Source organism: Rissa tridactyla, chromosome 2 (genome assembly GCF_028500815.1).
Source record: "Rissa tridactyla isolate bRisTri1 chromosome 2, bRisTri1.patW.cur.20221130, whole genome shotgun sequence".
Classification (NCBI taxonomy): Eukaryota; Metazoa; Chordata; class Aves; order Charadriiformes; family Laridae; genus Rissa; species Rissa tridactyla.
This window is the reverse complement of record NC_071467.1, coordinates 904,081-930,772: the sequence shown is the minus strand read 5'-3', so window position 1 is coordinate 930,772 and position 26,692 is coordinate 904,081. Positions and strand designations below refer to the sequence as shown.

At 48.3% G+C, this 26,692-nt stretch overlaps 1 protein-coding gene across 3 annotated transcripts in view; it reads left to right on the top strand.

The window, feature by feature from the left end:
* Window positions 1-26,692, top strand: part of ARHGAP39 (Rho GTPase activating protein 39) — a 161,883-nt gene that overhangs the window by 20,519 nt on the left and 114,672 nt on the right. The gene's annotated exons all lie outside the window — the stretch shown is intronic.

Below are 26,692 nucleotides of genomic sequence, written 5' to 3'. Positions count from 1 at the left end.
ATTCTGTGATTCTGTGATGCTGAACAGTTGAGAGAGAAGGGAACTGTGCTCGAACGGGCAGGATGCCAAAGAGAAGGGCTGTTTATACTGAAGTACGGAAAGATGGTTTCAGGCTGCCCCAGAACACAGGCGGATGTTCCTGACCCTTCTCCATGAATGGCAGTCTGTATTGTAGACAAACGCCTTGCCTGGAAATGTTTTATCTGCCTTCAGAGCTGGAAGTGAGGTTTTTTTTAGAAAGCAACGAAGTGATGGTACCCAACCACCACAAAAAAAACGCCAGTGCTGGTATTCAGCGATAAAAATTGGACGCTGGCTGCGGTTGGGGGGGTGTTATTTTAAAGACAGCGTTAAGCAACATCTGTCTATTGAACGCTTGGAAGTGATGCACGGCACTGTCCAATTTGTCGCCTTTTTTTTTTTTTTTTTCAGCATTGACTAAAGGGCTTGCAAGGATGAACAAGGAGGGGAAAAGGAAAGGGCCGTAATGTGAAGGGAATTATTTGAAGGTTAAGTATCTCTGTTGCTTTAGAAAAGCCATCAGACTGAGCCTCCAGTGATTGTACCGTTGCGAAGGCAAAATGAATAAAACTTAAGTAGACAGACAAAGCAGACCTCATTACGAGTTGGGCTCTGCGCTTGCTGCCTTGGTTGTAGATCCTGGTCGATGTCAGCGGGGGAGGAAGATCAAAACAAAGCTCTCCTGATGTTGCTCATAGCCGAGGCCATACGCTATTTTTTTTTCCCCTTGAAAGTCTGTTCTCCTGAAGACTAAATGCTGCCTCCCATAGCAGAGCTGTTGAGATACTTGGAGTATTTTTGGCTAGGAGAGATAATGAAGGCTTGATGCAGCAATCCATTTGCTACAGAAGATGAAAAGACACGAAGAACCTGAGTTAAAATCCAAATGCGGCTGGACGCGGAAATAGCAATGACAAAGTCTGAGGGATCTCATCTCCTAGTCATCTTCTTCCAAGCACACCTTTTCTTCTAGGGGCTGGGAGGTGAGATGGCAGCGTCCCTTAAATGAAGAAAAGGGGCGGGAAGGGTTCTGAGGAGCCTCTGTATATTAAATAAAAAATAAAAAATCCAGTGCATCGGTGCTTTGAAATCCCTTCCCACACTTTTCATAGCCTAAAGCTTAGAAACCCAGTAGATTTCCAGGGAGAGGAAGGACGCGCTTGTGGTTGTCCATCTTGCTGAGGTGACTGGTTACATGAGGTGTGGGATGGAGGAAGAGGAGGCACTTGCGTTGTGACATAACGGCTCGAATCGCTTGCGTGGTGGAGCCTGACCTGCACCCTGTGACTCGGTCTTTCGTGGTTCCTGGGGAGGTGAGCCCAACTTTGCCTTCCTAAGCCATGCTACTTGGTGGAGTCAAGAAACTCTTCCCTGAGCTCAGATTCGCTCTTCAATTGGAGGAAGCTTCAGTTTAGCTTTACTATTATTTTAGCTTCTAACCCTTTAATCCACTGTATTGAAGATTATTTCTAACGGATGCCTTTTCTTCGCATTCCTGGAGATAAATGAAGTACAGATGTTGTTAACTGGAAACTCTTCCAACTTGGTCTCCCAATTTTATGCGATGTACTTACCGCAGCCACTGGTTTAGGTTCACTTATTGTTCACAAATTTTCTTTTCTTTCCTAACAAGAAGAAAAAGCCTTAAACTGCTCCGCAGGGTGAAAATGTTTGAAGCAGATTTTTACATCCGACTTGGGAACCTCTTATGTCAGCCGGAGAAGGAGAAAGAAGAGTAATTGAAAATATTCAATACTTCATGAGCCACAGTCCAAGAAAATTTCTAATGCAGCTGTAATATGATTTGGTTTTCAGAGCGCCCTGTATTGATTTGTCATTTTAAAACTGTCGTGCTCTGTGTCCGTTGTACAAGGAGGGAGGAAGAAGAAAATGCTTTATAAATAAATTTCTGAGGACATACAGAGTGCATTTGGAGCAATGGCTGGACCATAGTAGAGTCACTTACTGGCTCTCGCATTGTGCTTTGGCTGTTAATGGTGTGTAAATTTTATTTCTATTTAAAGCCACCGTGGGACTTAATTTTTCATGTTTCCAGTGCAAAGAGAAAAACGGGCAGGATATCTTTGGGGCCACTGCTGTAGGATGCATCTCAGTGGGCGTCTGCCTGTCTCCCTACCTCAAATTCTAGCCTTGCTCAATTTTGGGGGAGCAAGCAGGTTTTATACTAATTACGTTATATGCGTTCTATATTAAACATATGTCTCACACTCGCCTCTGGTTATGGCACTCGGTACTAGTGCCATTTATCAACCTAAATAGGAATAAATTATAAATGTGTCAGAAAAAAAAGAAACCTTGATATTTAAGAAATTTTCTTCCTCTTCTCTACTCATCATCTTGCCTCATTTTTAGCTACAATTTAGGCTGCATGACTGTGGCTTTTAAGACCACGGGTCATTGACTTTCAGATTGGCAGGCAAGCTCCCTTCCAGCTCTGATGTTGCTCTGAGCAATTAATGTCTGGAAAGTCTGAATTGAGCAGAGTGGACATGTTGGGTGAAGCGATCACTGGTACCGAGTGCGGTGAAGGTATTGCTTAGAGCTGTGTAGAAAGCGCCCTCGACCCATGTTCAGCGTGTCTGGCAGTTCCTATTACTCCTTGAAAATTTGTTGCCCAGCCAGCTGGAATAGCCTTTTTTCAGGACTGGAGATACCATGTTCAGTTGTGGTAGGACTGCCGGGGTGTTCTCTGTGCTTGGAGTACTGCGTCATCCAGCAATCGTCACCTCAACTTGTGAGCAAGGACTTGCTCGGTTCTTGATGAGTTTCTACTCTTTCCAGCACAAGCATTTGGGTTGATGGTGTCTCGGTTGTGATGGTGTTGAGGGTTGGGACTAGTTTTCCTTTTCCTCAAAACACCGGACCATGTTTTGGACTAGATGATCTCCTAAGGTGCCTTCCAACCCCTACCATTCTGAAAGAGTGTGTGGGGTAGAAGGAAGAGCCAAAATGTTCAATGTGCCTGTAGAAGACCAACAGAGCAGTCTGGTGGTTGATGGTATCTTGGTTGTGATGGTGTTGAGGGTTGGGACTAGTTTACCTCAAAACACTGGACTAGATGATCTCCTAAGTTGCCTTCCAACCCCTACCATTCTGAAAGAGTCCATGGGGTAGAAGGAAGAGTGAAAATGTTCAATGTGCTTGTAGAAGACCAACAGAGCAGTCTGGTGGTGCTGCTGTCTAGCAAAGGTGCAGGGCCTGGGAGGTCCAGCTTCAGCTGATGCCACTTGGTAGCTCATTACTGCCTGGCAATGATGCTGTCATTGCCTTCCCTTCTGGAATTGCAGATAAAATGCCATTTTCCCTCTTTTTTAGGGCATGCGTGTGGTGTTACGCACTGCTGGGGGGCATAAAAGTTCTGTTGAGGACAGGCTGCAGAGAGGCAAAATATCCCCTCGTACCTGTATCGGTGGGTAGGTGCAGCCTTTTCCCTGCGTCTGCACTCTCTGCTCGCTTAGATGTGTCTTCAGGGAGTGTTTCTCCTCTAAATCAGGCCGGGAAGTCCATCTCCTTATAGGCAGAGAGAAGTAGACATCAGCTGCTGGTGGAGTTGGCTTTGGAAGGAATGCTTCTTGGAGGATGACCTGTAGCAAGTGTATCCCTTGGACCACAGTCTGCCTGGCGTCAGTCCTGACAGCCGTCAACATCGACGCCCTGTCAATGAGCCCGAAAGGAAAGTCTCGTCACCCAACACGGAGCCAGGCCCTTAAACCAACAGAAAGACTCTTCATTGATTAACATTGATCGGGCTGGGGCAGCATTCCCACCGCATCAAGAGCAGGTCTCCCTTCAGATGTGCTAATGCTTCTGCTTCTGGCTCCTCACCAACTTTTGGATCCTCCCGGCATGTAACTTCACTATCAAGTTCTCACATTTCTGCAGATTTTGAGACTCTTTATCAGGGAGTGGTGTGATAGGATGAGGGGGAGCGGTTTTAAACCAAAAGAGGGGAGATTTAGATGAGATCTGAGGAAGAAATTCCTTACTGTGAGGGCGGTGAGCCCCAGGCCCAGGTTGCCCAGAGAAGCTGTGGCTGCTCCATCCCTGGAGGGGTTCAAGGCCAGGTTGGACGGGGCTTTGGGCAACCTGGTCCCGGTGAAAATGTCCCTGCCCATGGCAGGGTGTTGGACTTAGATGCTCTTTAAGGTCCCTTCCCACTCAAAGCCTTCCATGATTCTATGATTGTCTCCTGCTGCTGCCCCTTTTGAAGAAGTTGTGCTTAGTGACTGGTCAGGCCGTTGATGCTGCTGGTGGAGAGCGGATAACAAGATTTACTCTGGACTGAACGCTCAGTTTAACTTGTAGTCCCATTTGGGGTGATCTGCTCTTGTAGGTGTTGAGAAACAAGTCGATAAAAGGAGCTGAGGAGCTGCTCTGGAGGCCCAGGCGGTACAAGGCTTGAATGAAAACACAGCAGGGCACTCGGGACTTTTGACTGTGTCATGACCTCAAAGCCGGGGAGGGGGTTTGCTGGATTTTTTCCAGAAGAGCCTTTTAGATCTATGGAATTAATCACTTTGCCTTTCATTGTTGGCTGGCAGCACCTATTTTTTTCACTTTATTGTTTTTCTGAGCAGTGCGTTCTTTGATTGCCTCTGCGTTAGATAAACATCTTCTCAAACATCTAAGGCCTGATGTGTGGCCTTTGCGTAGCCAAGCTGACGACGGACCTTCTTCATAGGCACCTAAACTCGCTTTTACTCTCTTGGAGAACCTCCAGAGCAGTTCAGACTTTGGAAGTCCTGATGGTTTCTGGTGGTGAATGTTCCCGCTGAACTGCGCGAGAGGTGTATGCAAAGAGCACTTTGATATTGTGAGCAGCGAGCATCGTCTGAAACCCGCGCTCTGCAAGACAGGCGAAGCGAGTTTGGAAGACGACCGACGTCTTCTTCATGCCTAAGTAACAACTGTCGACCCTCAAGCTCCAGAAAACCTCGCGGTAAGATCGCTTATCCTGAAAGGCGACGCAGCGTTTCCTTCAAGTCGCTAAGTAGCGTCTGGGTGATGATTTGACTAATTTTCCTGCTGCCGTGCTCTGCTCGAGGGATGTAATCAACGAGCAAATTGCAGGTCTGGCTGCTTCTGCAGACCGTGCCTTATCTTACTGTCTTGCTGTTCGGGTTCAAGGGACCTGCTTGGCTTCGTCATTTTAAAGCAAGCTCCCAAACCTTTGGTTGGTTTTTTTTTGGTTTTTTTTTAGGGTGGTATTACTGGATTAAAGGCTTTACCGTAAGGCTCAGGAAGGTTTCGGTAACTTCTCTGTCAAAGCTGTGCCGTGGCAGCGGGCACGGCAAGCTTTCTGTCAGCGAAGGACCGCGACTTTGTTTAACCGCAGGAAGCTTGTTGGGCTCTTTGAATCGCCGCGGTGGTGCGGCGGGTTAAGAGCCCTTTCCGTGGAGAGTCCCCGTGACTCAGCCGCTGCGTAGTAACGTCCAGCTTGAATCACCGCTGCACCCGATAATCGTGTTAAATATAGCCGTTCTGGCCAAATTCTCTCGTCATTCTGCAAAATTCCATTCCTTAGCGTCCTTTTAACCTGGTTACCTTGTTTTCTGTGGCCTTTCAAAGGGATCCCTTCGTTTCCTCTGCCCTATTTTCCCTGGCCATCTCTGTTGCAAGGATGACACGGGTTGAAGGGAAATTTCTGCCCTCCCACAGGGACAGAAGTCTGATTTGCTCACGTAAGGCATCGCTCGTATAATCAAGCCTTTCTGGTTCTTTGTTCTAGGCGTCTATTATTGGAAGAGGAGGATGCTGAGAGTTGCTGAATATTCTTACAAAGGACGAGGGAGGTTTGAATAAAAAGGCAGCGGGTTCAGAAGAAGGATTTGGTAGCCTGTAGTCCTTTCTTTCTCACCGCGTATAATACGTGGGAGTTGAGTCTTGGGTCATGTGTCAGCCCTACGTGACAAAAACAGATCCTAATTGGTAGCAGTTCTTGGCCATGTATTGACCAAAAATATATCTTGACGAAAAATGACTGTTAACAGCTAACAGTTTTCAATACTGTCATTCCAAAAATGACAGTATAGAAAATTAATCACTTTCCTAACAATAACTTCCCTGTTTCTCTAGTCCAGAGCTCCAGGTCTTCAAAGATGTGGGCGATGGGTGGGTTGGCTGAAACTCTTCTGGTGGAGGTTGGCCTTCTGCGTCTTTGAGCGTCTCTTTCGGGGTGTTAAGAGTTTGAGAAAAGTTGGGGAAAAGAGACCAGGAGTTAACTTTGCCTTAAAATCAAGTTACTGGCTTTAGGGTAGGGAGTAATTCCGTTTTAAATGGTGGGGGGGTGAGGAAAGTGGGCTCTGTACTAGGAAGCTGGTCGCTGTCTTTGCTGTAGAGTAGCTCATCACTACCGGAGCCGCTAAAAATGTGTCATTTAATGGATTGTCTTTATGATCACCTGAGACCACGGCTGACTTCCGTGTCAACCTATTTTTCCTTTAAAGAACCGAGTTAACCGGCGCTCTTGATACTCGCTTGAATTTGCTATCTGCTGGCCAACTTAATTTTCAGCTCTGGTGAGCCATCTTAAAAAGCGCGGAAGCCTCACTTAAAAATCGGCTTCGAGTCCTAAAGACTTAAAAATCTCTATTTGAATACACCTCATGCAAAATGAAGGTCCTGACTTGACTAGTAGTGCAGGTATTTCAATGACAACCCTTGCTTTACGGCTTGGTTATCCCACAGCAGTCTCTCCTGCTGTCTGTAACTCTTAACCACAAATCCCAAAGTTTTGAGTCAGCTCCTCATCTCTGCTGGCTCCGGAGTATTTCTCCCACACACGCACACACACACACACGACTCCTCCTCGCTTGGCTTTCCCACTTGCCAACACAGCGATCATTACCTGCCCTGGCACTGAATAAATAGCAATTAATCACACCGACAGCTATGCAATGACTTCCAGGGCACCTACTATTAAATGGTAGAAGACCAAATCTTATTTTACTGTGTCTGCCTCAGCCACTCAGCTCTTCTTCCTCCTTTCCTTTACTCTTCATATACTATAAATTTTGTCCTGTCCGCGTTTTTTTCCCGTTGCGTTAGTGTAGTACTAATATGTTAAACAATTTCGATATGCTTGCGCTAGTCGTACCAGGGTGTCGACATCTGCTTTTGGCGGTAGGGTGCCAGGCCGGGCGGGCTTCTGGCCAGCCCCATGCTATTCTTCCAGTGACTTGGCATCTCAACAAGTTCAGATGAGGACTGGCTGCCCGGGGAAGGGGACGAGGATGGGGATGCGTTCGTAGTGCAACTATTCTTACGTATCTCCTGCCTTTCTGTGGGGTTACAACACTGATAATCTCTTTTTTTTTTTTTTTTTTTTCCCCCCATTGCCCAGGAGTGGGTGAAGCCCTGGCACAAAAAATACTCCTGTGTCCCATGGGGGCTGGGCTACGGTTTTAGGTCTCAAGATTTCCTGGGCACATCTAGAAGTGTTTGTACACATGTTGCTCATCTGTATGTTCATAAAGCTGGAGAATGGCTGTCTCTGTGGCGTATTTTAGCTGCCTGGTATGTAGATCCTTCCCTTGGTCAGTAGATCACAGAATCATAGAATGGTTTGGGTTGGAAGGGACCTACAAGATCATCTAGTTCCAACCCCCTGCCCTGGGCAGGGACACCTCCCGCCAGCCCAGGTTGCTCAAAGCCCCATCCAGCCTGGCCTTGAACCCCTCCAGGGATGGAGCATCCACACATTCAGAAGTGCTCAGGTACCAGGTTGCCTTGCTGGAAGAGCAGACCTAGCCATGCGTTTTCAACTGGGAAAAGGGTTAAAACTCCTTGGACCCTCTGTCTATCCATGCAGTCTCTACTAAGCTGAGTTTTAATGTTTTCTTGTTGAGCTGTAGGCTCTTTTGTAGCTCGTGTGTGTACGGCGGTAACTTTAATGCTGGATTCTAGCCAGCGTGTTTCTATAGCATCGACCTGTTCATGTCCGTTGGGATACAGCCCAAAAAGCACTTAAGGGGTTGGCAAGCTAGACTGAGGGTCTGGCAGGTCAGTAATCCGTGGTGAGTACTCGTGCAAACGTGCATGTGTGGCGGTGCATGAGTCCTCTTGTCTGTCTTGTGCGGAGCGAGTTGAACTTAAAGCATGTGGTGTACCAGCTACTCCACCATGATTCCCTCAGTCCCTGTTACTAGACCCAAACCTAATGGCTTGATATCATAGAATCGCAGCCTGGTTTGGGTTGGAAGAGACCTTAAAGAGCATCTAGTTCCAACCCCCCCTGCCCTGGGCAGGGACACCTCCCACCAGACCAGGTTGCTCCGAGCCCCGTCCAACCTGGCCTTGGACCCCTCCAGGGATGGGACAGCCACAGCTTCTCTGGGCAACCTGGACCACCCTCACAGCAAAGAATTTCTTCCCAAGATCTCATTGAAATCTCCCCTCTTTTGGTTTAAACCTGTTCCCCCTCGTCCCGTGGCTCCCCTCCCTGCTCTAGAGTCCCTCCCCAGCTTTCCCGGAGCCCCTTTAGGGCCTGGAAGGGGCTGGAAGGTCTCCCCGGAGCCTTCTCTTCTCCAGGCTGAACCCCCCCAGCTCTCTCAGCCTGTCCTCCCAGCAGAGGGGCTCCAGCCCTCCCGGCATCTCTGGGGCCTCCTCTGGCCCCACTCCAGCAGCTCCATATCCTCTTTTCTTGGAAGGTTTTTGAGTCTCTCTTACCCTTGGTAACTTCCCACCTTGGCGGATCTATCATGATGTGGTTTTGCTACCTATAGCGCTGTGGAACCGGACCCTCATTTTGAACATCAGCGTCGAGTGGAAACCCCCTAAGGAACAAGCTGTCCTATCTGGCCGCCGTGCAGGATTTGCACTCTTCAGGATACGTATTTCTGGAGGTAGTTGGTTCGGCCTTGCTCCAGCAGCAGACATTTCAAATACCACCAGTGATGCAATTGTCTTAAACTCATTACCGCCACTGGGCTCCTTCTCCCTGAAGACCTTGCTCTGCCTTATTACGTTGGGTCGGGTGGTTTTGGGTTTTTTCCCCCCCCTCTCTTCATCCTGCCCTTTCCAAGGCTTTAAGATACAGTGGTTCCGCTCCACCTTTATTTCTGCTCCTGCCTGATGTGTGTCGTAAGCCAGGATTTGCTGGGCTGTCCCTGTAGTTGTAGCCGGCCATGGAGGTCTGAGAAACGTACCGTGGGATTTGCTGGAAAAATTTGCCCCCCGTTCTGCCTTTACTTCTCACTTTTTTTCTTCTGCTCCATTTCTACTCTCTTGCTTTTTCACGCCTTTCGCGTCCTCCTTCTCAGCTCTAGCAGAGCCTTCATCCCTGGGACGAGAGACTTGGTGTTCTGGCAGAAAGCTGCAAAAAACAAATTAAGAAAAAAAAAAAAAACAAAAACCAAAAAACCAAACCACCCTCCTGGCTGCTTTTCCTCTAGCTGCTGGAGCCCAGTGGCACCGCCGAAGTTGGCTAACTCCATCTGAAGATGAGGGGGACTTCACGAAGCTTCTTCTCATTTTGCGGTCCTGCTCCCCTTGGGCTTTGTGTCTCTTCCCTTCCCACCCTTTTTTTTTTTTTTTTTTTTTGGTCATTCTCTGCCTGAGCTGTGTTGCATCTTGCTGTAGGTACCGGAATATCGCTGTTCCCGATGCTCTTGGCGTAACTGCTTTCCCCGTGCCCAAGTTGACGTTTCTGCTGTTCTCTTCGCTTGGTTTTCCTCCAGCTCTTGAGCTGCTGCTACAGCCACGCTTTTCATCTTTTTTTTTATTTTCCTCTTTTCCTCCCACCCCCGTTGGTCTCGCTACTGTTCCTTCGGTATCTTGGAGGGAAAAGATGTTTTCGCACTTGAGGATCTCGTGGAGGCTTTGATGCTCGCATATGCGAACTTATTTACATCTTCTTTGTACTGCTGGTACCTTGCTGCGTCTTTCAGGTGGCCTGTTGTTGATTTAGCTCCGCTGCATCCTGATGGGAATTAAGCATCGTGCTGAGAGACGCCTGCTAGCAGCTAATCCCTGTAAAAAATGGCATTAATTTCTGGCTATTTTAGTGGGCGGAGGGAGTTGTTTGACCAGTGTGAGCCGTAACCACGCATTAACGAGGGGCTGAAATGAAGATCCAGGGTGCGGATTTTGGAAAAAACATGGGGAAAACATGAGCTATGCGAAGAATGTCCTCTGATCTCCCTTCGAGCCACAGTTAAATGGCTCTCAGTTGTGTCAACTTGTGATTAAATGTTAAAATCCTTGATTGCTTGCTTCCTCGAGAGTAACGCGGTGCTGAGCCTCTTGGGAGGGTGGTTTGAGGCTCTGTCCCTGCTGGGTGAGATGCCTTCAAAAGTGAGGATTTGGAAGCCCTTCTCTTAGCTGCGAGTCTGTATCTGCATCTTGGTGGAAGGAGAAGGTTTCTAGACCGCTTAAAAACGCGAGCTTTTCACTGCTGCTCTGCTCATTACATCCGCAATTAGATTTTTGAGTCATGCATGGAAAAGTCATTGCTGAATATCTCTTCCCCGGGCTATTAGAATGGTTGCAAATGACTCCTGTCCAGGGATGTCCATCCCGTTTGCGTTGGGAAAAAGTACTACCATAATCCCTCCTTAGAGGAATTTACCTTTGAGAGGTGTTTTCATCGAATCATGGAATGGTTTGGGTGGGAAGGGACCTTCAGGGCCACCCAGTGCCACCCCCTGCCCTGGGCAGGGACACCTCCCACCAGCCCAGGTCGCTCAAAGCCCCGTCCAACCTGGCCTTGAACCCCTCCAGGGATGGGGCAGCCACAGCTTCTCTGGGCAACCTGGGCCAGGGGCTCACCACCCTCACAGCCAAGAATTTCTTCCCAATATCTCATCTAAATCCTCTCTCTTTCAGATTTGAGGGAAGGAGTAGGTTGGAGCAGACTTGGGTCATTCAGCTCCTTGCAGCTGAGTTTTAATATGGGGAAGGCATGGCTCCGTGCGATGGAGGTGGGAACATGACGCATGCAGGGTAGCCGATGCGTGAACTGGGAAACCAAAATAAATAGTATGGAGTAGGAGGAGACGGATTTTGATGTGGTAGGGAAGGAAGACTGGTGTGGGCTGGTGTGGAGTTGCTTTGAGCCTTGAAGAGAGGAGGAATTTAAACTGGATTCTTGCACTGAACCTGAAGATGAGTTTCCCATTTGCTTCTGGTATGTTGACGGGCGGCGGCGTTTCGCCCAACTACCGATTCTATATATTTATTTTTGGAGAGTCTTTAGTGCAGCTGCAAGGCAAGAGGAGTGATCGGGTGCAGGAGGTAACCTTCAGAGGTGACTTACTGAGCTCACCTTCAACGACTGGGCAGGGTTTTAAGCTCTGAAGCAAAACCTGGTTTATGATCCTGGTCCGCAGCTCTGTTCCAAAGCTGATAGCGGATGTTAAGGCTGGCAAGTGGCAATTAAACACCGCTAACGATGAAATTTCTCATTACTTCCCTCGTGATTGCAGAGGGACGCTCCTGGTGCAGCCCCCTCGTGCTGCAGCCATTTTATGAGCGTCTTCCAATACAGTTAGGCAGCAATTTTTAAAAAAAAAGAATAATAAAATAATTAAATGTGCATATCTTAAGGAGACAGATTGCTGCTTTCATCTGTCTCCCTGATTAGATGCCAGGGCTGCATTGTGCTATAGACTTCAGTCGTTCTCTTTTCAGCATGTGCCTTCCATATATATATCACCGTCTTTTACTGAAATATTATTCTGCTGGGTGAATTTTGACCACCTAAAAAGACTTACCGCGGTAGGCAGGTTCCCAGCTGTCTGCTTGCCACCGAACTTGTGAAAATCTTGACGATTTCGGGCCCAAAGGTGACCTGCGAAGCAGCGGGAGAGCAGGGGAAGGGGAGGAGGGTGGAGACCGCGTACTTGGCTCCAGGAAAGGCTGATTTAAAGCACAACTTCTGCTTGTTTTTGACAGTGGTGTTCTTCATCAAAATCTGAATTTTCAATGTCGTTTTCAAAGGTTTCTAAGCAACTGTGTGCGGTTTGGCTTGGCGTGGTCCCAGCATCCTCTCTCTTCCTTTGGGTTGTCATCAGGCAGGAAGCTTCCTGCTGACTTGGGGTGGTTGGAGATGGCCATCAACGTCCTCCGCTTCGGAAACCCGCTGTCTTCTGCTGCCGGCCGACGTAGCTGGTTGCATTATGGGCCTGGAAATCTGATAATAAGGAATGCCGATAAGGGTTCAAGCCCTTCTGAGATCACGTGCGGAGATCACATCCCCTTGACCTTGTAAACGAAGGGAAATGCAATCCCACCACCAGCACGGTCCTCAACTCATGGTTAGCTAGAAGGATGCTAGATTTGGCAAGCGTCCATCGTGGCTTCTAACGCAGTCTAAACTCTTTGCTCTGCCGTGGTCTTTTAAGGGATGCTATGCTTTTTTTCTCGTTTGCTACACACGCTGGGTATAAAAACTAATACGGCGTGTTCAGCTGCGTCTCCACAAAGTCTTCGAGTGCTTACATTTTAGTGTCGTCATCTGGCACGCTGCTCCCTCTTCGTTCCTCCTGGCGTGTTGCAAATCTGACCTTAAAGAATGAAAATTCGAGACTCATCGCGGACCGGGTAGCACTTTTTGGGGGGGATTAATTATTTTTTTTTCCCTGTATCAGTGAAGTTGCTTTCCTGGCGTTGCGCACGATGCTGAATAGGTGTCTACCTGCAGGTAATATCTTAATTTGTGTTTGCGTGGCTTCTTAGAAAGGTGACCCTGTCCAACTGTGAAATTGCGCGGTGTTGTTTTTCCACCTGTAAGCAGTAACCATAGGAGTTCAGCCGCTCTTCAAGAAATCGCCTTGTGTAACGCTGAATTTAGGGAAATGAAAAGATAATTTATGCCACTGAGAGCATGTACTTATGTCCTCCGCTGGTTCTCCGCTCAGTTTCTTAAGCAATCTTCCTAGGTAATAATAAAAATTGGTGGGGGAAAAAAAAAAAAAAGGCACAGAGTATCCTGCTTTGTATAACTGAACAAATGAGGCACAGAAAGAACCTCGATGACTCCCTCTAAAGCGTCATTCTGTTAAGGTTAACAGACTGTGCTCTTAAATCACCCCAGTCTCTTCATTCTGGCAACCTTTTTCTAAAAAGGTGAATTTTCGTGGCCGTGGGATTTGGTTTGGGCTCAGCTTTCCATCCATCACTTCTGCTGACGCTTGTCCCGTGTGGTGGAACCTCCCCTTGGGGCAAAGTGCTTCTGAGGATGCAGTCCTGGAGAGAAGGAATGCGTCCGATGGACTTTCTTCCTGCTGGAGCATTCATGTTTTCTGTGAAAAGTTTGGGTCAAACACAAGCTGCTCTTCAACCGCAACAGCAGCGTTTTGCTGAGGGCTGCTGTTGAATTTGATGCCTTTTTGGAGGAGTTAAATGACCGTGGAGGGAGGAATAGTTACGTGATGTCTTGTGTTGGGGGATAACGATGCCAAACTGTCTCATAACCAAAATCATGGAATGGTTTGGGTTGAAAGGGACCTTAGAGACCATCCAGTTCCAAGCCCTGCCACAAGCAGGGACACCTCCCACCAGACCAGCTTGCTCAAAGCCCCGTCCAACCTGGCTGTTGTTCTTGCCGAACATCTCCGCTCTGCAAGACTCAAGGTTGGGAGGGCCAAGGTTGCAGCAGCGATCCTCTGAGGATTCCACAGACCTGATGTTAGGATGGCCTTGAGGCCATCTGGACCGCTGTGCTACGCTTCCCGTAGGTAAAACGCCGTCGATGTCCAAGGCACAGCTTGTCGCACGATGACAAGCTCCTGTGGGCCGAGCAAAGTGGAAGATCTGCAGTCGGCATCTGCCACCCTGATGATATTAAACTATTTCTAGCAACTGTCCCCGTCATGGCATATGACCTAACTTGCAATACATAGCTGTCATGGCAACTGTAAAGGTCAGCATACTTTCTAGCTAATATTTAAGGTGGGCAGATAATAGTTTTCTGCCTTGGGCAAATAATCTATTTGGTTTGAAGCTTGGGACGAGAAACCTGGTCTGGGTTGTCTGAGCTTTTCTTGAACCAGGAGGACTCCAGGTGGCCCTGAAAGGAAAGGAGGTTGTTCAGCTGTCCTAATGTACTGCTAATAGATTACTAGGAGATAATTAAAATTACTCTTCAGCAGCTTGTAATCATCCCTGGCATTTGTTTGCAGCTTGAGACACGGCAGCTGTGTCGTAAGCAGAAGAGGTCTGGCACACTGAGGCCTCCTGGCTGGCTGCTGGTGGATTGGGCATGTGTCTCCATGTCTGTTGGGTTTTGCACAGCCGAGCCCTCAGAGCTTGATGAGTTGTGATGCTTCGTTGAGCCCCAGAGCAGCACAACCTCATTAGCGAGCAACCTAGATTGCAGGCATTAGCCAAAATGGCCAGTAACTGCACCAGACTCCCCAGTAGCCAAAGAGATCCTGGATTTTGGTTGTAACTTCTTTGCCTTGGTGACGGCCAACGCTGCTGGGAGGGACAGAGCAGCTGTGAGTGAGCATCTGGGGATGCTGGTGATGGGGGATGGGAGGCTGGGGCCTCTGGAGTTTGGGATTTCTTTCTTATTATGGAAGGATAGTAGAAAGAGGGCAGATACTAAACCCATCAAGTCACTTGGAAACACTTAATCTTCAGTGCAGACCTCGGAGGCTACAAAACAATTTGGGTTTTGGTGTTGGGCTGGTTTTCTTACCTTTGAAGATACCAGCACCAGCAATACAAGCTTGGCTCACTGGAATTTTTCATAGAATCATAGAATGGAGCAGGTTGGAAGTGACCTTGAAGATCATCTTGTTCCAACCCCCTGCCCTGGGCAGGGACACCTCCCACCAGCCCAGGTTGCTTTGAGCCCCGTCCAACCTGGCCTTGAACCCCTCCAGGGATGGGGCAGCCGCACCTTCTCTGGGCAACATGTTCCAGGGTCTCACCACCCTCACAGCCAAGAATTTCTTCCTCAGATCTCATCTAAATCTCCCCTCTTTCAGTGTAAAACCATCCCCCCTCGTCCCGTGGCTCCCCTCCCTGCTCCAGAGTCCCTCCCCAGCTTTCCCAGAGCCCCTTGAGGGACTGGAAGGGGCTGGAAGGTCTCCGCGGAGCCTTCTCTTCTCCAGGCTGAACCCCCCCCAGCTCTCTCAGCCTGTCCTCCCAGCAGAGGGGCTCCAGCCCTCCCGGCATCTCCGGGGCCTCCTCTGGCCCCACTCCGACAGCTCCGTGTCCTTCTGTTGTTGGTGGCCCCAGAGCTGGAGGCAGCACTGCAGGGGGGTCTCCCCTGAGTGGAGCAGAGGGGCGGAATCCGCCCCCCCCCACCCCCGCTGCCCACGCTGCTGGAGATGCAGCCCAGGATACAGTTTTGATCTTGATTTTCCAAAATCTGCAGCCTGAAGATGTCTTGAAGCCACCCTACAGAGGCTGGCAGACAAAGAGCAGTCCCTTGTGATTGTGTTAGTGTAGGAAGCAGTGAATCCACTGGCGACCTGATTTAGCTGAAAAATAACAGGCAAAAAACTGTTAATGCTCCAGTGAGACGGGGTAAGAAGGGCCTTCTGGTGATGAAGAGAATATGGGGAGGAAGACAACAGGTCTAAGACTGCTCTTCTGTTGGCCAGCATTTGTTGGCTTGACGTGACCATGGAAAATCACAGATCCCAGGACTGGGTAAAGTATCTTCTGATGATAGTGAAGTAATGATTGAGGACGCCTTTGCTGATTCTTCCGGCAGTGGCAGAAGTCTTCGTCATGGACTTCCGCATCCTAATGGGTTGTCCTTGATTTTAAGGAAAAACCCAACTAGTTCTCCACACAAAACACCTGGACAGCTGGTGTGCTCTCAGCCCTTTGGTCCAGAAGTTGCACCTCCATTTTGATCCTGCGCTGATCAAAAGAACTTCTCCCAATACCCTTCTTTATGAGGTGCAGAACCAACTATAAACTCTGATTTTAGTAAATAGAATTAGCAGACTAAAGCCCCCATTAAGAAGGGCTTAGAATAATCCCTCAGAATAAGTGAAGTCATGGTCTCCCTCCTGCCTGTGGAGTGGGCCGTAGTCCCCTCCCTGTTTTTTTGGGAGGTTTTGTAATATGGCTTTTGCAATATTGTTTTGTGAAGCATTTGTGTCTCTTTCTGACTAAGAGTTTACTTACAAAGTCGTCCCTCCCGGAGGATGACAGAGAAAAGGGCTGGTGGAGTGTGGTGGAGTCATCTTCTGTTGACTTCTCAGTTAATATATCGTAAGTATTTTGTTTTGGCTTTTTTGAGTCGCTTTTTATTTGGTGTAGGTGCAGTGAGCTTCATTTTACCAAACTAAAATTACCACCTCGCCCAGAATAACTCAGTTGCGTCTGGGAAGTGGTCAGGGAATTGTAAAAAGCGGCATGAGAAGCTATTATTGTTACAGAAGGAGCAGGCTCCGCCAATGAAATTCCTGAATATAAACTTTAACATTTTCACTGCTGGCCTACTCTTTCCCGGAATCACCCACACAAGCGGGTTTCCCGCCCTGTCAACCTTCGGAGATGAATATTCCCTTTATCGCGCTGCCTTTCTTTAGCTATGACGTACGTCCCCCCAGTACGATGTGTCGGAGAAGCTTCAGTACTGCAGGGTAACAAATAAATGCTGTGAGGACTGGAACGGAGGTGGGCGTTTTAATGGGAAGACCCACAGCAAGACGGGTAGACATGGTGCCGAGGGACGTGGGTTAGTGGTGATTTTTGTCAGTGTTGGGTTGATGGTTGGACTCGATGATCTGAAAGGTCCCTTCCAACCTAGAAAATTCTATGATTCTGCGTGCCCCTCTCTCCGGCATTTGGGCTCCTCTTTGGCTGGCAATTCAGTTAGAGCTCCACGTCTCATGAAATGAAGTTGAGAGCATTTGCTTTGAAGAACAAAGGGGAACATGAAGCTGCCCTTCTAATGTGATTGACCCATTCTTCAGCAGCATCTAATTTTTTTTAGAGGCTGATTCTTACTTGGAGGAACTCGTATCTCCAGCATAAAACACAACCCCAACATCTTAGGCAGAAGTTATGATGAGCGCTGCAGGAAGAGTTAAGCAACGAGATCTTCATGGACACATTGTCCTAGACGCACGAGGAAACTTAAGCTGCTTTTCTAGAAAGATGAGCGTGAATCACTTGGGTTTCTGTCCTTTGTGAGTAATGCTGTAAATCTGTGGTGCTTGCAATAATGCTTTCACAACCCACCCATGCCATACCGCGTGCGTATAAACTTCTATGGAGTAGCATCTCTTCGCCGTGCCTCCAGTTGGCTGAAATAAAGTTTAAAATTAAATTTAAAAAAAAAAAAAAAGTGTTGACGTCCTCGTGCGCTTTCTAAAAATACGAGCACTCTTTCCTGTGTGCGGTATTAGCATGGTTAAACTCTTGTCGTCAGCATCACAGTTCTGCGAGGAACCAAGCGGGCACAGCTGAAGGAACACATTTGAAACGGGATTTGTCATCTGCAAGCTGTCATGGTTCCCAAGACCTGCTACTTTGTGAGAAACCCTTCAGGTTGGATATTTGCTTTGTGGTCGTGAACACACCTAAGGAGTGCGTCGCTGTCGTGGTTTTCGCCAAATTGGCCAATGGCCGGCGACAGATGCTCCCCCCCAACCTCTTGTACACAGAGAGGAGGAGAGATAGAGCGATTTGCGAGTTTAGAAGAAACTAAACTATTTTAATAAAATATTAATAATAAAATAATAAGGAAAATAATGAAATAGATATATACAAAACTCTATTAAGCTCCCGGGATGATGTCACCGGCAGGCACTGGGGAGGTCCCAGACTGGGCTCAGCGATGGGTGGGAACTGGATTCCACAGGTGGAGTCAGGAACCCACGGATCGTGATCAAAGGCAGATGAACAGACGGGGTCCTCCTCAGACATCAGCCACTGAAGGACGAGAGTCGACCCTTTGATCCCCGGGCTTTATACTGAGCATGGGGCTGATGGGATGGAATAAACCTGCTGGTCAATTTTGGGTCCCCTGTCCTGTCCACTCCTCCCTGCAGGTGGGACCCCTCTACGCTTTTCCACTTCCGACCCTCCAATGGGGCAAATAACAAAATTCGCTGACTTGGGTTGTTATAGCAATAAGTAGAAGCAAGAGCCTCTTTGCGTACCATTCCGTGGCACAAACTGGAAACGTTGGTCTTATCGCTCTGAGAACGAACAGTTTTTGGCACAACACGCTGTTGATTTCAGAGAGTTAGAAGAGGCCTAGCTAAGAAGTAAAATTACTGAACAGAAAGTTGGTTCTGTTTTACCTCAAACCGGGACAGTCACTACTGAGAATTTTTTTTTTATTATCGTTATAATTTTTGGCATAGTAGTTCCCCTTGTGCAAGCAATCCGGTGGAGTAAAGGTGTCTGGATCACAGGGAAAGCTAATAGAAGCCAAAATGCGGTGAGTCCACCTTGCTTACGTTCTGAAAGGTGCCTTCAACTCAAAGAATTATTCCGGTTGCTCCTGTTGTATAAGCAGAACCTTCCTTTCTGTGGAAACCTCCTACCCTTGCTGGCTTGTGGTGATGCTCAATATCGCGAATCTTGTTGAATTCCCCTGGTAAAACCTGGGTATCAGCAGTGGCGAGGGCGTCACACGCTTTCCCAGAGACATAGCCTTATCTCAGTCCTTCAATATCTAAATTGCACCTTTGCAAATTATTCTCGAAAGCCAAAATCTGCTCTAGTGAACAGATTTGCTAGCCTTATTTGTCCTTTGCTTGCCAATGCTGCCTTTGACTTGCAGCGGGGCTGTGCAACTGCAAGGTGGTCCTCATCATCAGCGTGGAATAGCAGGAAGGATCCTGTGTGGTTTTTATTATCCTTCTTTTTTCCGCTTGGGTTCTCTAAAGTGGTACGGGAGCGCTGCTTGCTGGACGGAGACCGGGTGTTTCGCCGATGACCTGCCAAGATGATGTAATGTTGCTCTGCGACTGATATTTTAAGGTCAGTACGTTGGAAGGAGGAAGGAATCCTTCAGAGAGACGGGGAGACCTCTCAGGTGGTGACAAGCTCTCAGCCCTGGTATCGCTAAACCCTTTTGCTCCACGCCCCAAGCATGCGCAACGCGGGCTGACCTTGGGTTTAGTGACTAAGCCCCGCTCTTGGGCATTTACTGCGTGCGTACCTGTTCTGTGGCACTTAGATATAGTAGGAGTTGAAAGGAATTGAATAGATTTCCTAACCTAATGATCCGTGGATCGTAGATTCTGGGTGGTATTTCTGAAATTTATTGGTAGGAACAGCCAGGTGATAAATCTTCCCTGCCGCGGAGCTCTGTCTGCTATATCCGTCAGCCCTGTCGCTGGTGACCTAAGCTGGCACGAGGCTTAGGTATGACGTGCTGCAGGTCGGTGTGCGGTGTCATCAAGTTCAGCCCGAAAAATTCATGTTCGCTGAAAATTGTTTGTTCGGTGCTGGGCGTTTGGCTGGCTTCACCTTCCAGCCTTCGCCTACGGTAGTACTGGTCTAACGGGATGTGAAGGCTGGTGGAAGACCAAAGGATGAGGGAAGACCTTCTCGAACTCCACAACTCCCTGAAAGGAGGGGGTAGCCAGTGGGGGTCGGGCTTTTCTGACACGGAACAGGCCATGGGACAAGAGGAAACGGCCTCAAGTTGCGCCAGGGGAGATTTAGGATGGAGATTGGGAAAAATTTTCACACCGAAAAGGTTATCAAGGACTGGAAGAGGCTGCCCAGGGCAGTGGTGGAGTCACCATCCCTGGAGGTATTTAGAAGACGAGTAGACGTGGTGCTAAGGGACATGGTTTATTGGTGGTTTTTGTCAGTGTTGGGTTGATGGTTGGACTCGATGATCTGAAAGGTCCCTTCCAACCTAGATAATTCTCTGATTCTATGATGTCTACAAGGTCTTGCTGGGAGAGCAGGCTTTGGATTCAAGTCTGGGCTTTGGAGACAAAGCAGTTGGATTCGGTTCCAAGGCCGCACAATATTTCTTCGAATCACTTTGTTTTAACCAGTGTCACAATGGATGGTTGTGCAGAGACTCGGTCCAGGAGCTCCAAGAAGCAAAACAACGAGAGCAGTGCCGAAAGAATTTGGAGGCATCTTCTCACTGCCGATAGAGTTGGGTGAAATTGGAGAGCAGCGTGCTACTTTAGTTCCCTCCTGTGCATCTCTGTGTTTAAACAAAGGTCTGAATGAGTTTAGCTCAAAATAAAGACGTGGTGCCAAGCGACAGCGGTAACCCTAGCCCTGGTGTGCCCGAGGTACGGCTCTCCCTTTAGATAACTGGTATTTCCCAGCTGACGGGCAGACGAGACCCTGCCGACTCCTTTTAAAAGTTTACTGGTGCGGTGGATGATTAACGGTGATCAGTGACGGGAGGGAGGAGACAAAAGGCACTCCTGAGTATTTGATTCCTTGGTCCTCTCAACATTTATTATAACCGAAAGGTTAAGTGGAGATCAAAAACAAATAGGAAACTTGGTCCGAGGAAGCTGCTTTACTTGAGAGCCTTTTCAGACTCTCTGGGAGGCACTGTAGAAAGGTTAAAATTTGCAGCTCAAATGTTAGCTGTGATCTGGCTTGAGTGAGTGTCTCAAAATATATCTCGAGGCTCGGGTGGCAAAATGAAAGCTTAGAAGCGGCTCTTGGATGAGAGGCAAGAACGCAGCAGGGCACAGAAGCCGAAACTTGTGAACCTCTAAGATATTGCCTCACCCCTTTGGAATGGCTCGTCATGCAGCCTGGACCGCAGAGGATGATGTGGCGGATTAAACAAGAGGGTCATTGAAGGAGTTGGGTGCTCAGCCAGATGTTTTCGGGGACCTTGACAATAGCCCTTTCATTTCCTGTGCCCAAAATCCCATCCAAATCCAGCGCGGCTCTGCAAGGAGGGAGGCTCGGGGTGGTGGAAGTAGCTGCCGCCCGGGACAGGAGGCTTGTCGGTGGAGTGAATGTCCCAGAACAAGACGAAAGGAGGTGGTTAGAGGCTGTTTCTGACCTGTGGAACTTCTACAGAAGAGAAAATCCATATCCTCAATGTGTCAGAAGCACGAGGTGGAGACCGGAAGAAGGGAAAGCTCGTTCTAACTTCAGTTATCTTTGTGAGACTTGGGGGGAGATGTTACGTGGGTTGGAGATCCTTAAAAACTGATACTTGTATGAAATGTTTGTTTTGTACCAAGGCTGGTGTCGGGTTTTCATAGATAAATTCATGTCATAAGTTTGCTCTGGCTTTTGTTGTTCTACACCTATGAAAGGTGTGTATAGAACCTACGTAGAATCTATTCGCTCCTTCCCACAAAACTAAATAACTTGTCTTGAAGGTCTGTCTTTGAACCTTAAAGTCCCAGATGTGAAGTTGTGTAATCCCTGTGTTATATTCATCAGTGGAGAAACTGGTGGAAGGTGTTCATGAATAAAAGAGGAGAGGTCATGGGGTATCCATCCTTAGAGCTGTTCAAAACCCAACTGGACATGATCCTGAGCAGTCTGCTCTGTCTGACCTTGCTTTGAGCAGGAGGGGTTGGACTAGGTGGTCTCCAGAGGTCTCTGCTAACCTCAACTGTTCTGTTATTCTATGAGAAAGCTCTCCTCAGGTGCAGGACTCTACGTTTTGGGCGCGTGAGCTCTTCAAACTGATCTTACCTGGGCGGGAGCTCTCCTGTTCTGTATTTATAGAATCACAGAATTCTGTGATGGTGGGAATATGATATGGTCAAGAATCACAGAAAGGTGGAGGTTGGAAGTGACCTCTGGAGATCATCTAGTCCAACCCCCTGCCAGAGCAGGGTCACCCAGAGCAGGTTGCACAGGAACGCGTCCAGGCGGGTTTGGAATGTCTCCAGAGATGGAGACTCCCCCATCTCTCTGTCACCCTCACAGTAAAGTTTTTCCTCATGTTGAGATGGAATTTCCAATGTCCCAGTTTGTGCCCGTTGCCCCTTGTCCTGTCTCTGGGCACCACTGAGAAGAATCTGGCCGCATCCTCTCGTCACCTGCCCTTTAGATATTGCTCAGCATTGATGAGGTCCCCTCTCAGTCTTCTCTTCTCTAGGCTAAACATCTCCAGGTCTCTCAGCCCTTCCTTTTCAGAGAGATGCTCCAGTCCCCTGATCATCTTCATGTAGAAGATGGTGGTAAGGTGGGGGAAGAGCTGCTCGAAGGCTCACAGCACTGGAGGCAGGAGAACCTCACAGGAGTTAGTAGGAGATGCATTTGGCATGGGTGAGAGGACTTCTTCCTAGGGTGGGTGGTCCATTTCTAGACCTTCATGGCCACAGAAGGTTGTGGAGACAGACATCATCAGGAGGTTCAAAATGGATTTTTGACTTTAGAGACAGTGGGAATGGGCAGGGATGTCTGCTCAGACCTTGCAGTGACTTGGGGGAGTGCAAGGGGGTTGAGATGGTGACCAAGCCATGCTTAAATAGCATCTCCTGATGCCACCATTGGAAAAGTATGGGGCTAGTAGGGTTGCTGGTCTGGCCCGTAAAGGTGTGAAGGTGTATCTAATTTTCACTAATACGCTAGTGAAATCCATAATTTAGATGCGCCAGATCTGTCTGGCACCCAAGTTAGCCCTCAATTTGCTGGTTTTTTCCTTTTTTAGTTTTATTTCTTATTTCCATTTCTGTGAAGGACATCAACATATTTGAGAGACCATGTGGATACTCGAGTTAAGGATTTCCGGAATAGACCGAGCCAGGGGTGACCCTCAGGATCTGTGTGAGCTAGAAAGATGCTTGGATCGCTTGGGTTGAAAAATTATTTCGTGTATCGGGTGGTCTATATGTATCTGGGGGCTTTAATTGCGGCTTGTGTATGGTGAGGTGCTCAGAAGGTCAGTTTTTTATGTTAAAGTTTCTCACCAGGAAATGAAACAGGAGTTTGGGGGTGATCTCTTCCTTTCTTTCCCCTTCCTAGGCACTTCATAAATTTGTAAGTTGATGCTCCTTAAGCTTGTCTTGTGATGTCTTCTTTCCTATTGCGCATCCGGTGGCGGTTTTTCCTCTCCTGACTCCTCTTGAGTAGTCCAAGGACCACAGTAGCGTATATTGAGCCACACGTGCAACGGTGGCGTGCTTCAGCTTGGCTTTTCTTCCAGCTTTCCCTTCCAGGATGGTGCTGTCTTCGTTTGTAGGAGATGCAGCTGCTGAATTATCTGCTAGAGTGGAAATGTGAGTTCACTTGTACAACTGGTTGTGCCTTCAAACTGGAAATGTAATTTTATCACGCTCTCCGAGAACTGCTGTGTGATATCTTAGGGTGAATTGTGAGATGAAGTGGTCTCTCGTCTCAACGGCTAATACCCAATAAAATGGGACGCTGTTAAGATAAAAAGAAATAATTCTTATAAAGGCTACCCTTAAAACTTTAAAATAAGAAAATCGTTTAGGTAAGGGGTAAAGGGGAGATTTGGATAAGATATTAGGAAGAAATTCTCCATGATGAAGCTGGTGAGCCCCTGGCCCAGGTTGCCCGGAGAAGCTGTGGCTGCCTCATCCCTGGAGGGGTTCAAGGCCAGGTTGGATGGGGCTCGGAGCCACCTGGGCTGGTGGGAGGTGTCCCTGCCCAGGGCAGGGGTTGGCACTGGGTGGCCTTTAAAGGTCCCTTCCCACCCAAACCATTCCATGATTCTATGATTTACACCGTGTTCAGCAGTTGAACAGAAAGAACAGAGTAAAAGGATCTGGCCGTTTCTACAGTCAGGTTACATTTCTTCAATTTTTTCATTGTAGTTGTAGTAGAATTTTCACAATTGTGTAATCATTTCATCCTACCTAATTATTCTATATTTAAAAAACAAAAACTGCCAAAAAGAACCCAAATAAATCCAAAAAGAAACCCAAATAAAACCCCCAAAACTCCCTCATTTACAAAAAAAACAATCTAAATTTGGGTCCTGTAGTGTTTCAACACGGTCACGTGACAACTTTTTTTCCTGTTTTGAGACCTGAATGCCATCAAATTGGCTGAGTGGAGAGCTTTGAGGTCCTTGTTCCCCACCAGGAACATATAGAAAATCGATGGCCATAAATGTAAATATACCAGTAAGCACCTGAGAAGCAGGTGGGGGAGAATCACAGAATCACAGAATGGTTTGGGTTGGAAGGGACCTTAGAGATCATCTAGTTCCAACCCCCTGCCCTGGGCAGGGACACCTCCCACCAGACCAGGTTGCTCCGAGCCCCGTCCAACCTGGCCTTGAACCCCTCCAGGGATGGGGCAGCCACAGCTTCTCTGAGCAACCTGGGCCAGGGGCTCACCGCCCTCACAGCAAAGAATTTCTTCCTGATGTCCCATCTAAATCTCCCCTCTTTCAGTTTGAAGCCATTACCCCGTGTCCTATCATTACACTCCCTGCTCCAGAGTCCCTCCCCATCCTTTCTGTAGGCCCCCTTGAGGGACTGGAAGGGGCTCCAAGGTCTCCCCCGAGCCTTCTCTTCTCCAGGCTGGACCCCCTGTCCTCCCAGCAGAGGGGCTCCAGCCCTCCCGGCATCTCCGGGGCCTCCTCTGGCCCCGCTCCAACAGCTCCGTGTCCTTCTTGTGTTGAGAACTCCAGAGCTGGACGCAGTACTCCAGGTGGGGTCTCACCAGAGCAGAGTAGAAGGGCAGAGTCATCCCCCTCACCCTGCTGGCCACACTTCTTTTGATGCAGCCCAGGATGCGGTTGGTTTTCTGGACTGCAAGTGCACATTGTCCGCTCCTGTTGAGCTTCTCATCCACCAGCACCCCCAAGTCCCTCTCCTCAGGGCTGCTCTCAAGCCATTCTCCGCCCTAGTCGTATTTCTGCCTGGGATTGCGGTGACCCAGGTGCAGGACCTTGCACTTGGCCTGCTTGAAGTTCATGAGGTTCGCACGGGCCCACCTCTCAAACCTCTCCAGGTCCCTCTGGATGGCATTCCTTCCCTCCAGCGTGTCAACCGCACCACACAGCTTGGTCTCATCGGCAAACTTGCTGAGGGTGCACTCAATCATACTGTCCATGGCACTGACAAAGACGTTAAACAGCACCGACCTCTGAGGAACGCCACTCGTCACTGGTTTCCATGTGGACATTGAGCCATTGACAGCAACCCTTTGAGTGCTGGCCATCTAGCCAGCTCCTTATCCACCGAGTGGTCCATCCGTCAAATCCGTGCTTTTCCAATTTAGAGACCAGCATTTAATACACGGGATGAGAAGCGTAGGGCTGCAGAGCGTTTATTTTCTTCTTGCAGGGAGGAAAATGCGGCGGCGTGGAAATAGGAATCACTTAGGAATGTCTAGGGTAATTTTAACTTCACGATAAATGTCGGTGCGTAACTTGTATTTGATTATTTGAGTTTTATTATTGAATCCAAACCCCATTTCCTGTTAATTCCTTGGAGTCTCCCTTGCCATTCACAGCACCGGGGTAGAATAGAAGAAGCGTTTATGAATTCTTAACAGGGGAATAAACAGCAATTTATGCGATCCAGCCTCGCTCAGGAGAATTATGACTACAGCTAATGAAGAGTGCGGGGAAACCGGGATCTCAGTGATCCGCTTCCTCTGTCTTCTCATCCCCGGCCAAAACACTAAATCAAAATATGCCTAAAATAGGATCTTACTTTAAATTGAAAATCCTAAATGCAGTGTAGGAATCTGAAGTGGTTTGGTTTGTTTGTTGTTTTTTTTTTCAACACCTGCCTGATACTGGAGGCTCCTGAAATTATCTAGGACTTTCAACCTATTTTTGGCTTTAAAGATCCAACTCTTATTTTAGACCTGAGGGCGCTTCCGTGCCCAGAAGCACGTGATCTCGCCTCCGATAGATTTCTTGATCAAAAAGTTACGGCTTCTCAGAAGAAGAGTGGGGAGGCTTGTAGGGAATAACGAAACATCAAAGACGTAGCTACTGGATAGCAAGATGAATCATTAGGAGCTGGAATTGATTTAGGACACCTAATACCTAAAATTCCGTAATTTTTAAAAGGGATTGAGGACCCAGCGTGCTCATGTGTCGTAAAACGTGATTTTTCTCTCCATTTTTGAGTAGAAAGAAATAAAAAGGTGTTCAGAAACCATGGCTCCGCTGCGGTTGTTGCAATTTATAAAAGTCTCTTCTCTTTGTATAGAGAATTTCTCCAGCGACCCGTCCTTCGCGGTGGTCTCAGAGCCTCATGGATGGTGTGAAAGCTCAGCTGTGGCCTCCAGGCTGAAAGCCCCTCTGCGTCTAACATCTCCGGTCTGGGCTGCTGTCGTCTTCTAAATGGAAAAGTGGTTCAAAGGGAGCGTTTGTTCCTAAAATACGGGGCTGTAGGTGATGTCCGCTCGGGTACGTCAGTGCTTCTGGAAAGTGTGGTGTTGGGGGAGTCTCTGCCTTCTGCAGCCTGCTCACACCCGTGTCCCTTTGCTGCCTTCGGCCTTTTTGGTCCTGTTGACCAAACTGCTGGAAATCCTGGGCTACACTGAGTTTCGGGAATCTGGGTGATAGAAATCCATCTCCAGACCAGCTTGGCACACTCCATAGTTGCACTTGAAACCTGGTGCTGAACTCCAGGGATTCCCAAAATATTCCAGGCACCAAAGGTCACTTATGGAATCATGGAAAGGTTTGGGCTGGAAGGAACCATTAAAGGCCATCGAGTCCAACCCCCTGCCCTGGGCAGGGACGCCTCCCACCAGCCCAGGTGGCTCCGAGCCCCGTCCAGCCTGGCCTTGAACCCCTCCAGGGATGGGGCAGCCACAGCTTCTCTGAGCA